The sequence below is a fragment of the Oncorhynchus keta genome, chromosome 15 (genome assembly GCF_023373465.1).
Source record: "Oncorhynchus keta strain PuntledgeMale-10-30-2019 chromosome 15, Oket_V2, whole genome shotgun sequence".
Taxonomy (NCBI): domain Eukaryota; kingdom Metazoa; phylum Chordata; class Actinopteri; order Salmoniformes; family Salmonidae; genus Oncorhynchus; species Oncorhynchus keta.
In genome coordinates, this window is record NC_068435.1 from 34,042,661 (window position 1) to 34,054,556 (window position 11,896).

The following is an 11,896-nucleotide window of genomic DNA, read 5'->3' on the forward strand; positions in this document are numbered from 1 at the left end:
CTGCATATCAAATCACATTTTATTTGTCACATACGCCAAATACAACAGGTGTAGGTAGACCTTATCGTGAAATGCTTACTTACAAGCCCTTCACCAACAAAGCTGTTCAAGAAATAGATTTAAGAAAATATTTAGTAAATAAACTAAAGTAAAAAAATGAAATAAAATCAAAAAGTAACATAAGAAAATTACATAACAATAATGAGGCTATATACAGGGGTACCGATACCGAATCAATGTGCGGGGGTACAGGTTAGTCGAGGTCATTTGTAAATTGACTATGCATAGATAATAAACAGCAAGTAGGAGCAGTGTAAAACAAAGGGGGGGAGTCAATGTAAATAGTCCTGGTGGCCATTTAATTAATTGTTCAGTAGGCTTATGGCTTGGTGGTAGAAGATGTTAAGGAGCTTTTTGATCCTAGACTTGGTGCTCCGGTACCGCTTGCCGTGCGGTAGCAGAGAGAACAGTCTATGACTTGGGTGACTGGAGTCTGACTTTTTTTTTATGACGGCTCAATCTGAAATTACCTTTAAGTTTCAACATGGATCCTCCCAGATACTTGTATCCAGGCTACAGTATCACACATAAATATTTGACAGCCCCAAACCAAATAGTAAAGAAAGTTAAATTCCTCAATCGTTTAACATTATTCAAAGCTATCGCGGCTAATCACTTCTGACTTAAAACCAGATGTGGGGGAATAGTGGTTGAAAACGAATGTAGACATTAAGCTACACAAACTCCCCGCTCTGCCAGTCTATACTGTCGGTTCCTTAGAGCATGTTCCCAATGCTTACTGTATATACAGTGATCTCCAAAACTATTGGGACAGTGACACATTTTGTGTTGTTTTGGATCTGCACTCCAGCACTTTGGATTTGAAATGATACAGTGACTATGAGGTTAAAGTGCAGACTCAGCTTTAATTTCAGGGTATTTTCATCCATATCAGGTGAACCATTGGAAATGACAGCAAATTCAATTACATGTGTATTCAAGTAGTCAAAAGTTGAGTATTTGGTCCCATATTCCTAGCCCGTAATGATTACATCAAGGTTGTGTCTCTACAAAGTTGTTGGATGCATTTGCTGTTTGTTTTGGTTGTGTTTCAGATTATTTTGTGCCCAATATAAATTAATGGTAAATAATGTATTGTGTCATTTTGGAGTCACATTTATTGTAAATAAGAATAGAATATGGTTCTAAACACTTCTACATTAATGAGGATGCTACCATGATTACGGATAATCCTGAATGAATAATGAGTGAGAAAGTTCACCCGATAAATGGTTCACCCGATATGAATGAAAATACCCTCAAATTAAACATAACAGTCTGCACTTTAACCTCATCGTCATTGTATCATTTCAAATCCAAAGTGCTGGAGTACAGAGCCAAAACAACCAAAAATGTGTCACTGTCCCAATACTTTTGGAGCTCACTGTATATGTAATATATGACCTGTGCATCTCATTCCACTAGTGGATTCCAAAAAGCTGTCTACTGGACTGTGTATCCTTGTGGGAGTGGCCCCTACCCCTAACCTAACATCCGAGTTATTTTCTTACTATGTTAGCCAAAAGGATTTCAGCAGAACCCCCTGCTCCCCCTCTACTCTCCCTCCCTCCACCCCTCCACATCACGCTTAATTTAAACCCATGGCTGAGTTAGTGTGCTGCTTGAAATACCACACTATTTCTCCCAGAACCCTGTGGGAGATTGGCGGGTCCCGGCTGGACTGAGCGAAAGAGAAAAAGTGCCACAAGACAAAAATATCAGACTTTGGGACGTGATGAAGAAAGCCTTTATACTGCGAGAAACAAAAAACTGCTTGTGTTGCAATGCACACCTCCTAGGATTGAAGGTGAGGCACTCTATGTAGTGTTCTACTACCAGCGTTTTAGTTAGCTGTGACCATGACTAGGTAAGACATCAAAGGGCTTTACTTGCTACTTGTGGCTCTCACTGCAACGGTGCTGCTTTTGTATAAAATAAACTTCACAGCTTTTGTTGATGGAGCGAAGAGTTGTTACATCCAATAAATGCATCACAACAATACAGAAACATCCTCAAACGATGTGACGACTCAGTGGATGATGTGTTTATTCTGAGTATTCCTTAATTACCAATTTACATTTGACACTTGTGCCGTACCAAACATGCATGATCTTGATTGAAATCCCCTTTCAAGTCAATCTGCACAAATGAAACCATAATTTCCTCTAAAGTTATTGCTCACTTCAGTTAGTGACTGACAGCTCATATAAGTTGCTAAGGAATACAATTATATATAATATTAAATTGTATTCATATGCAGAGTTGTCAGTCACTCCTGTGTCACCAAGGAATAAAACAAACCCCTATGTAGCCTTAGTATTAATATACCTATTCCTGATGGCTTTAGAAATTAAAGGAGTGTCATCACTTTCAAATAAATTACATTTTAACCAAACAGTTTTTATATTGTTGTATGAAAGTTGGATTACGCAGAAAGGTGTAGATTTATTCCAAAATGCCCAATAACCCACCAAGCCAAACAAACTTGTGTAAACACAGCAGTACGTAAACATGCTGACCTATTTGTCATTCCAGGTTTCAATGACTCCTTTCTCCATCCTTCTCCTCAGAGGTATTCCCCCTCGTTCTGGACCAGTGCTACCTCCAGACCATTGACTGCATCCAGAAACTAAAGTCAACAACCCAAGCTGTGAACGCAGAGGTTAAAGTTAGCCGTCAGTATTTGAGGGATACTGTGTATGTGTGCGTGTGTGAACATTTCTCTAGGCCCTGAAAACGAACGGACAGTATGTGTGCCCCTCTATGAGTCCATTCATTCCCACTGTAGCAACTTTCTCATTTACATGCAATGGAAAGAAAATAAACACGCTGCTTCAGCTGACTCCTAATCTGTTCGTTTACAGTAAGTAGGGAGGAAAGCAAGCCAAGGCCGTGGTTTTACAACAAAGGTGTAGGCTACACTGTAACAGAAAACTAATTTATACGGTAATGTTAGGTAATTATCAACAGTGAAAAGAACTAACGTTTTACTGCAGCATGCTGTAAATTATGGTGCATTGTGGGAAAATTGTTGTATTTCGAATGGTACTGCAGTTCCACCACACAGAATACAGTACTGTACCTTGTCTTTGGAGTGGGAAAAAAAAACATTTTGACCACTAGTGGGTGCATGGTATTGTTGATTCTGGCTTGTTAATATATTTTAAGGTGTGCCTTGTAAGATAATATATTTGTTGCACATGTGAGTGAGAATGCTGTACCAATTTAACTCATGTGGTTATAGTGCCCCTTCAATGTAAAATGTGTAGATGGGTTAGCTGACAATGTGCAGGGTCTAAATTTACGTTCGGTGCATGTCACTAGATGGCAGTATGGTCAATTCTGTTTCCATTTTGAAACGAGGTTGACAATGAATTATCATTTAATTTAATGTAATTAACATTTCATCTGATTTCACTACAGACAAAATATATTCATTTGTGCAGCTTTATCTTCTATACAAAACAATTATCCCTTCAGTTGTCACTTGTTATTCATAGCCTCCCACTGGGAAAGATGTCAATTCAGCAACTATTCCACATTGGTTCAATGTAATTTCATTGAAAATACGTGGAAACAACATTGATTCAACCAGTGTGTGCCCAGTGGGCTTTGTGTTCCAGACTAATCTTTTAACATGTACAGCATGCACTGCTTTAATTTCCAGGAAGAACACATTTCTCAAAAGTAATCAAAGATTAGATGTTTTCTGAGCATTCACCTAATGGCAAATGTGCCAGCCTACAAAAAAACAACAAAAAAAACACTTATTCTGAAAATGAATGGAAGCACAACATTTTGTGTGATTTACCAATTTGGTCAAATTGTCAGCTAAACCCAACTCTACCATAGTAGCCTGTGACAAAAGCTACTATCATAGTCATCTTTATGGAAAATGACCATTTAACCTATTTCACCTTTCACTGAGCAGACTCCACATATGTTATTACCAATAATCTCACTCATGTCAAAGTGGCATGTACTTTTCTTGGCTGAGGATTTAAGGATGATCAAGCAGGCGTCTGCCACAGGAATTGCCATAGCCACTTGACGCAGAAGTCCTTTTTATTTACCCCAGTTGATGTCTGAAAGCAGCCAAGAGTCATCTCTTATCAAGTTAGGCAGGGGAGATGGGAATCAGGCCTAGCGACCATTTTCGCTCAACTCCTACGCCCACTGCTCCATGGCACCACACCGACAGATGTCTGGCGGATATGGCCGGTGTTGTGTTATATCACGGTGCCATGGCAAAACAGATACAGATACAGTATTGTTTATGACAGGAGGAGGACCATTTAGGGAATACTCTCTTTTATGTTTATATTTGAGTCATTTAGCAGAAGATATTATTCGGAGCAGTGGTTCCCAAACTTTTTACAGTCCCGAGACCCCTTCAAACATTCAACCTCCAGATGCGTATTACCTCTAGCACCAGGGTCAGCACACTCTTAAATGTTGTTTTTTGCCATCATTGTAAAGCCTGTCACACACCCTATACGATACATTTATTAAACATAAGAATGAGTGTGAATTTCTGTCACAACCCGGCTCGTGGGAAGTGAATAACTCACCATGAGTTAATGAGAAGGGCGTGCTTGAAAGGATGCACATAACTCTGCAATGTTGGGTTGTATTAGAGAGAGTCTCGGTCTTAAATAATTTTCCACACACAGTCTGTGCCTGTATTTAGTTTTCATGCTAGTGAGGGCCGGGAATCCACTCCCACATAGGGACTTGGTTGCAAAGGGCATGAGTGTCTTAACAGCGCAATTTTCCAAGGCAAGAACCTCTAAGCGCAGCACTATCCAGAAATCTGGCAGTGGCTTCTGATTAAATTCAATTTTCACAGAACTGCTTGTTGCAATTTCGATGAGGCTCTCTTGTTCAGATATCGGTAAGTGGACTGGAGACATGGCATGAAAGGAATAGCGAATCCAGTTGTTTCTGTCATCCGTTTCGGGAATGTATCTGCGTAATTGCACACCCAACTCACTCAGATGCTTTGCTATATCACATTTGGCATTGTCCATAAGCTTGAGTTCATTTGTACACAAAAAAATCATACAATGATGGAAAGACCAGTGTGTTGTCCTTGTTGACACAGACAGAAAAGAGCTCCAACTTCTTAATCATAGCTTCAATTTTGTCCAGCACATTGAATATAGTTGCGGAGAGTCCCTGTAATTTTAGATTAAGACCATTCAGGCGACAGAAAACATCACCCAGAGAGGCCAGTTGTGTGAGAAACTCATCATGTAAGCGGTCAGACAAATGAAAATTATGGTCAGTTAAGAAGACTTTAAGCTCGTCTCTCAATTCCAAAAAATGTGTCAATACTTTGCCCCTTGATTACCAGCACACAGTATGTTGTCATAGCGTTACATGGCCGCTACCCATAGCATTGCATAATGCAGAAAATACACGAGAGTTCAGGGACCTTGCTTTAACAAAGTTAACCATTTTCGCTGTCAGGTCTAAAATGTCTTTCAAGCTGTCAGGGATTCCCTTGGCGGCAAGAGCCTCTCGGTGGATGCTGCAGTGTACCCAAGTGGCTTCGGGAGCAACTGCATGCACATGCGTTTCCACTCCACTATGTTTCCCTGTCATGGCTTTTGAGCAGATACCAACACATCTTGACCACCAACGTCCATTTGATGTCATAAAGCTGTCCAGTACTGTAAAAAATATCCTCTCATGTTGTCCTGGTTTCCAGTGGCTTGCAGTTTACAATTGGCTCATTCATCCCCCTCCTCTCCCCTGTAACTATTCCCCAGGTCGTTGCTGTAAATGAGAATGTGTTCTCAGTCATCTTACCCGGTAAAATAACAGATATATAAATAAGTAAAAAAGAAGACGATGTCGTCCTTAATTGACCCCCCATAAACATAACAGATATGTTCTAGCAGTTGTGCCAGCCCGCCACGTCTGTTGACTCATCCAGATGTAACACATATAATTCACTGGCTTGTATGCGAAACAGTAATTGTTTCAAAACATCTCTTGCCATGTCACTGATACGTCGTGAAACAGTGTTGTTTGAAGGCATTGTCTGTATAGTTTTTTTTTGCCTTTTCCCCCGGTATTGTCCCAGCCATATCCACGGCAGCAGGAAGAATTAAGTCCTCCACAATAGTATGGGGCTTGCCTGTCCAAGCCACTCCATAGCATACCATATAAAACGCTTCTAGTCCCTTCTTATTAATGGTACCTATTGCTTTTATACATGTCTTACTAGTCGAAAGTTGTCTTTATTCTCGCTCAAAAAACTCTGTGGCTTATTTTTCTAATTGTCATGTTTCGATGTTAATTATTTGACTCAGCTACCTGTATTTGACAGTGTGTTGTTATTTGGCTGAACACTAGATGCTTTAATTTTATTTTTGGCAGTAAAACGAGGCTACTCAGGCAAGAAAAAAACCTCACCCAAATGTATAGCCCAGTTGGAAAATATAAATGTACTGTTTGAAAATGTGAAGAAAATCTGGATTCGCGCCCAGGCCCTGTCGTAACCGGCCGCGACGTCCGTGGGGCGAAGCACAATTGGCCTTGCGTCATCCGGGTTAGGGAGGGGTAATAATTTTGCACGCCCAATTTTTCAGTTTTTGATTTCGTTAAAAAGGTTTGAAATATCCAATAAATGTCGTTCCACTTCATGATTGTGTCCCACTTGTTGTTGATTCTTCACAAAAAAATACAGTTTTATATCTTTATGTTTGAAGCCTGAAATGTGGCAAAAGGTCGCAAAGTTCAAGGGGACCGAATACTTTCGCAAGGCACTGTATATATATATATATATATATATATATATATATATATATATATATATATAAAAGAATAGAAAGAAGGGATACCGGTCTGTAGTTTTCAGAGTGGAAGAGTGTTGGTTTGTGGAGCAACTCTGGCCATATAGAAGTAAGAGGGTCAGTGATGAGTTGATGAGGGAAGTGATGAATGGGAGGTCTCCAGAGGTAGTCTGGAGAAGGATAGAGGGGATGGGGTCGAGAGGGCAGGTTGTCGGGTGGCTGGACATCACTAGTAGCAGGATTTCACCTGGAGAGAGAGAGGAGAAAAAGGTCAAGTCGTATGGTAGCTCTGTGTGAGTGGGACCTGTGGACTCAGTAGGCTGAGGTTGTGAGGGGTTGATGTCATCAACCTTTTTTTTAAAGTGGGTGACAAGGTCTAAAGTTATTTTCATTTGTATTTTAAGAATATAGGCTAGAGGTATTTTTTTTGTTTTTGCATGTTTCTCTTCATATTTTCTTTGGTAATTTTGGCTTCTTAAGCTCTATCAGGTGTCCTACACACTAAGAAAATAGGGTTCCTCCAGTATCCTTTGGGATTGGTGAACGGTTCTATGTGGAACAATAATGATTCAAAGAACACTTTGGGCCTCTCAATGGTTCTTTGCAGTTCACAAAAGGGTTCTTTGCTGTTTTAGTGATAATGAAAATGTAGGGATGGCATCTCATTAGCACGTTTTGGGGTGTGGTTTGCGCACAGCTCTATTTGTTCAACAGTGCGTGAGAATGTCATTCCAGTTAATGTAATCTGTTGTGTTATGCCGTTACATGTGAAATATGACTATGGCCAGTGTCAGTGCCTTGAGAAAGACATATATGGCCTTGTGTCATTTAAGAACTGATGTCTAAATCAGTGGCTCTCAAATCTATCTTCGGGGAACTTTAGCAGTTCCAGATCTAGCACACCTGATTCAACTTGTCAGTTAACACAACAATATAGCCTATAGAATTTTAACAACACTGTTTGATATGGCTACACAGAAAAAAAATGACCCTTTATGGTTCTTCAAAAGGGTTATTTCTAGAACCTTTGAGATTGAGAAAGGTCCTTTAAAGAACATTCTTCCTTTTTGGAGCTATATAGAACATTTAATGAATGGTTCTTTATAGGACCGTAGGAAAAGGGTTCTCGATAGCGTCCTAAAGGTTCCATTTCTAACCTTCAAGAAAAGTTTTCTGATTATCACAGCTGTGACTAATGAAGTTACATTTGATGATATTCTATAGGTTTCCCAAGTCTCTCCCCGTAGCATGCGGAACCTAACTTGTTGATACTAATAAACCACAGGACCCTGAACAGCTTCTACCCCCAAGCCATAAGACTGCTAAACAAGACTGCTAAATAGCTCATCAAATGGCCACCCGGACTACCTGCACTGACCCTTTTTTGCACACACTGGACTCTGACACCCCACACTGGACACACTGACACCCCAACATGCACACACACGCACACGCACACGCGCACACACACACACACATAGATGACGTGTTCACACATGCATACTGACGTTACACACACACACACACACACAAACACAACAGGAGGTTGGTGGCACCTTAATTGGGAGGACGGGGTCAGAGTAATGGCTGGAACGGAGTCAATGGAATGGTTTCGAACTCATTAAACACATGGTTCATTAAAGACTCATTATTGTTATTCGTTATTCACTGTGCATTTATTCCTTGTGTCAGTATTTCTATTTGAATTTAACTCTGCGTGGTTAGAAAATGACCCATAAGTAAGAATTTCACTGTTAGTCTACACCTGTTGTTTACAAAGCATGTGACAAATAAAATTAGATTTGATTTGATGGAAGGAGTCTTACTGGGCGTTACTGGGAACAACACATCGAATCAGCTGTCCTACAGTATGCCTACTAATCATTGTGAAATGTTCGTATATGTCCTGTGTGTAGCCTTTATGAGATATGCTGTCTGAGTTTAAGTGAGGTAGACAAGCGGCAGTTATAATTATTATCAGGAAGTGTTAGTAGGAGGTGATGGGAGAGAAGCAGGCGGACATGCTGTCATTGTGCTTTTGCTTATCCACCTATAACAGCCCCACAATAGCAGATAGACTAGTGTTTTGTGTCTGTAATGCTTTTACATGTTTCATCTGATTAAATCTATTTCAGTTTTCAGAATCGAACACAATGGGTTATGGGGTTGGGAAGATTTCACTGAATTATAGTAGTGATGCGTTTTTTTTTACCCATCCCACAAGGGAAAATCACCAGTAATGACCCTTCAACCAATTTGCTCGTGTCATTTAGGTTATTTGAATGAAATTATTCTCCCATCGAAAGCCTGGTTGACATTTCAGTTGGAAATGACTCAAATCCATATATATTTTTCCTGCATTCTGAACACCCAAAAAGCACATGGAATCGGATAGTTCAAGCCACATTTCAAACTACCTTCATAGGGGGTTTGAAGCCAGATCGAAATCTGATTCCCGTCCATGTGACGTATCTGAATGGTAAAATCAGATTAATTTGCCCTGAAGTGATTTTTAGACTGTTATTTCACATGGCCTATGTGAACAGAAACAGTTATTCTAGTGTCAAAATTGACTACAAAGTGTAAATAAGATGTTTTTGGTCATAAAGTCAGTCATGTCTAAAATGGAGTTTGGAACATCCTGTGCGTCACAACAGGTAAAGGAAGGTTGGGTTTTGATTTTGCAGTGTCCATTTGCGCTCTAACATGGGGTGAACAGCTGCAGCTCTGTATCCAACAGCATCGACAGTGAGACAGACCTGCCCAGTAGCTCTGACTTTGTTTACATAAGACAACACGTGTTAAAAAAATTTAACTTAAAGAAATACTGCACCAAACACCTTAGTTACATGTTAAATTGTGCAACTAAAACACCCTCTGCAAAAACGTAAAAATGTATTACAGATTTCTTGAGTAATCTTAGATTCATTCTGGTTATTTTGAGGAAGTGAAATTGGCTTCCGCATCTACAGTGTCTCATCGGGGACAAACATAATTAACCATACACGGAATCGGTCAGGAAACACATCTCCATGACTGAAATCTCGTTTTTGTAATGAGCAATAAAAAAAACTCATGCCAATTGGGGTGTTCAGTGGCTCTTTAACAAAAGTCACATCTCAATAGTTGGTCCAGGTAAGTCATGACATAACACAAGTGGGAGGTGGACCTTTCATTTATTGTTCTCTATTGCTCCTCTATTGTTCCTCAAGCAAGACGGGAGGCCGATGACATCATGGATTCCCATCTGACCAACTTGAATGCCCTATTCCTTGAAGTTTGCAGTTGTGTAATTCTTTAAAAAAAAATTTTTACCTCAAAACATATTTTTTGTACTCTTTAGTGTGTGTACTTTAATGTATTTATGCTTGGGAGATTCGTTTTTCTACAGTAAACGTTAACTAATAGCTGGAGGACATCTATAAATCTCTTTCTTTTTGTGTTCCAGGTGGCTGTCCAGAGGTATTGATGCAGTCACAGGCATGGATAATCATTGGTGTCAGAGCGAACACGGCAGCGATGCTGGGACATTTGACATTCACAAACACCAAGGGGATCATTAAGATAAGCTTATTGGTATGTCCTAGGACACAAAACACTCAACATGGATTGCAGTTATTTACCACAATGTAAGCTAATTGCATGTCAGAGAGAGGTATTGGATCATTACAAAGACTGAGAAAAGAAACTGTCAGACACCTTTATGAAATCTTTAATTGTGGTTTGTCTTACATGACAAGATTCAACCTACAGATGAAGTTGGAGGTTTACATACACCTTAGCCAAATACATTTAAACTCAGTTTTTCACAATTTCTGACATTTAATCATAGTAAAAATTCCCTGTCTCAGGTCAGTTAGGACCGCCACTTTATTTTAAGAATGTGAAATGTCAGAATAATAGTAGAGAGAAGGATTTATTTCAGCTTTTAGTTCTTTCATCACATTCCCAGTAGCTCAGAAGTTTACATACACTCAATTAGAATTTTGTAGCATTGCCTTTAAATTGTTTAACTTGGGGCAAACATTTCAGGTAGCCTTCCACAAGCTTCCCACAATAAGTTGGGGGAAATTTTGGCCCATTCCTCCTTACAGAGCTGGTGTAACTGAGTCAGGTTTGTTTGGCCTCCTTGCTCGCACATGCTTTTTCAGTTCTGCCCACAAATGTTCTATAGGATTGAGGTCAGGGCTTTGTGATGGCCACTCCAATAGCTTGACTTTGTTGTCCTTAAGCCATTTTGCCAGAACTTTGGAAGTATGCTTCCATCCTGCAGCAAAGCACCCCCACCCCCATGAAAAACACTATGTCTGGCGCCAACCCAACACCTCTCATCACCCCAAGAACCCCATCCCCACAGTGAAGCATGATGGTGGCAGCATCATGCTGTGGGGATGTTTTTCCATCGGCAGGGACTTGGAAACTGGTCAGATTTGAAGGAATGATGGATGGCACTAAATACAGAGAAATTCTTGAAGGAAACCTGTTTCAGTCTTCCAGAGAGTTGAGACTGGGCCGGAGGTTCACCTTCCAGCAGAACAATGACCCTAAGCATACTGATAAAGCAACACTGAAGTGGTTTAAGGGGACACATTTAAATGTCTTGGAATGGCCTAGTCAAATCCCAGACCTCAATCCAATTGAAAATGTGTGGTATGACTTAAAGATTGCTGTACACCAGCGGAACCCATCCAACTTGAAGGAGCTGGAGCAGTTTTGCCTTGAAGAACACGCAAAAATCCCAGTGGCTAGATGTGCCAAGCTTATAGGGACAAACCCCAAGAGAGTTGCAGCTGTAATTGCTGCAAAAGGTGGCTCTATCAATGTTTTGACTTTGGGGGGGAATAGTTATGCACGTTCAAGTTTATTTTTTTTGTCTTATTTCTTGTTTCACATTAAAACATGTTTTTCATCTTCATATTGGTAGGCATGTTGTGTAAATCAAATGATACAAACCCCATTTTCATTCCAGGTTGTAAGGCAACAAAATAGGAAAAATGCCACGGGGGGTGAATACTTTTGCAAGCCACTGTATC

At 40.1% G+C, this 11,896-nt stretch overlaps 1 long non-coding RNA gene across 1 annotated transcript; it reads left to right on the top strand.

The window, feature by feature from the left end:
* Window positions 1-1,355: 1,355 nt before the first annotated feature.
* Window positions 1,356-2,909, top strand: LOC127907638 (uncharacterized). The gene is made up of 2 exons (XR_008065251.1): window positions 1,356-1,867; window positions 2,631-2,909. It is a non-coding gene; the product is annotated as an uncharacterized LOC127907638 (long non-coding RNA).
* The last annotated feature ends 8,987 nt before the right edge of the window (window positions 2,910-11,896 follow it).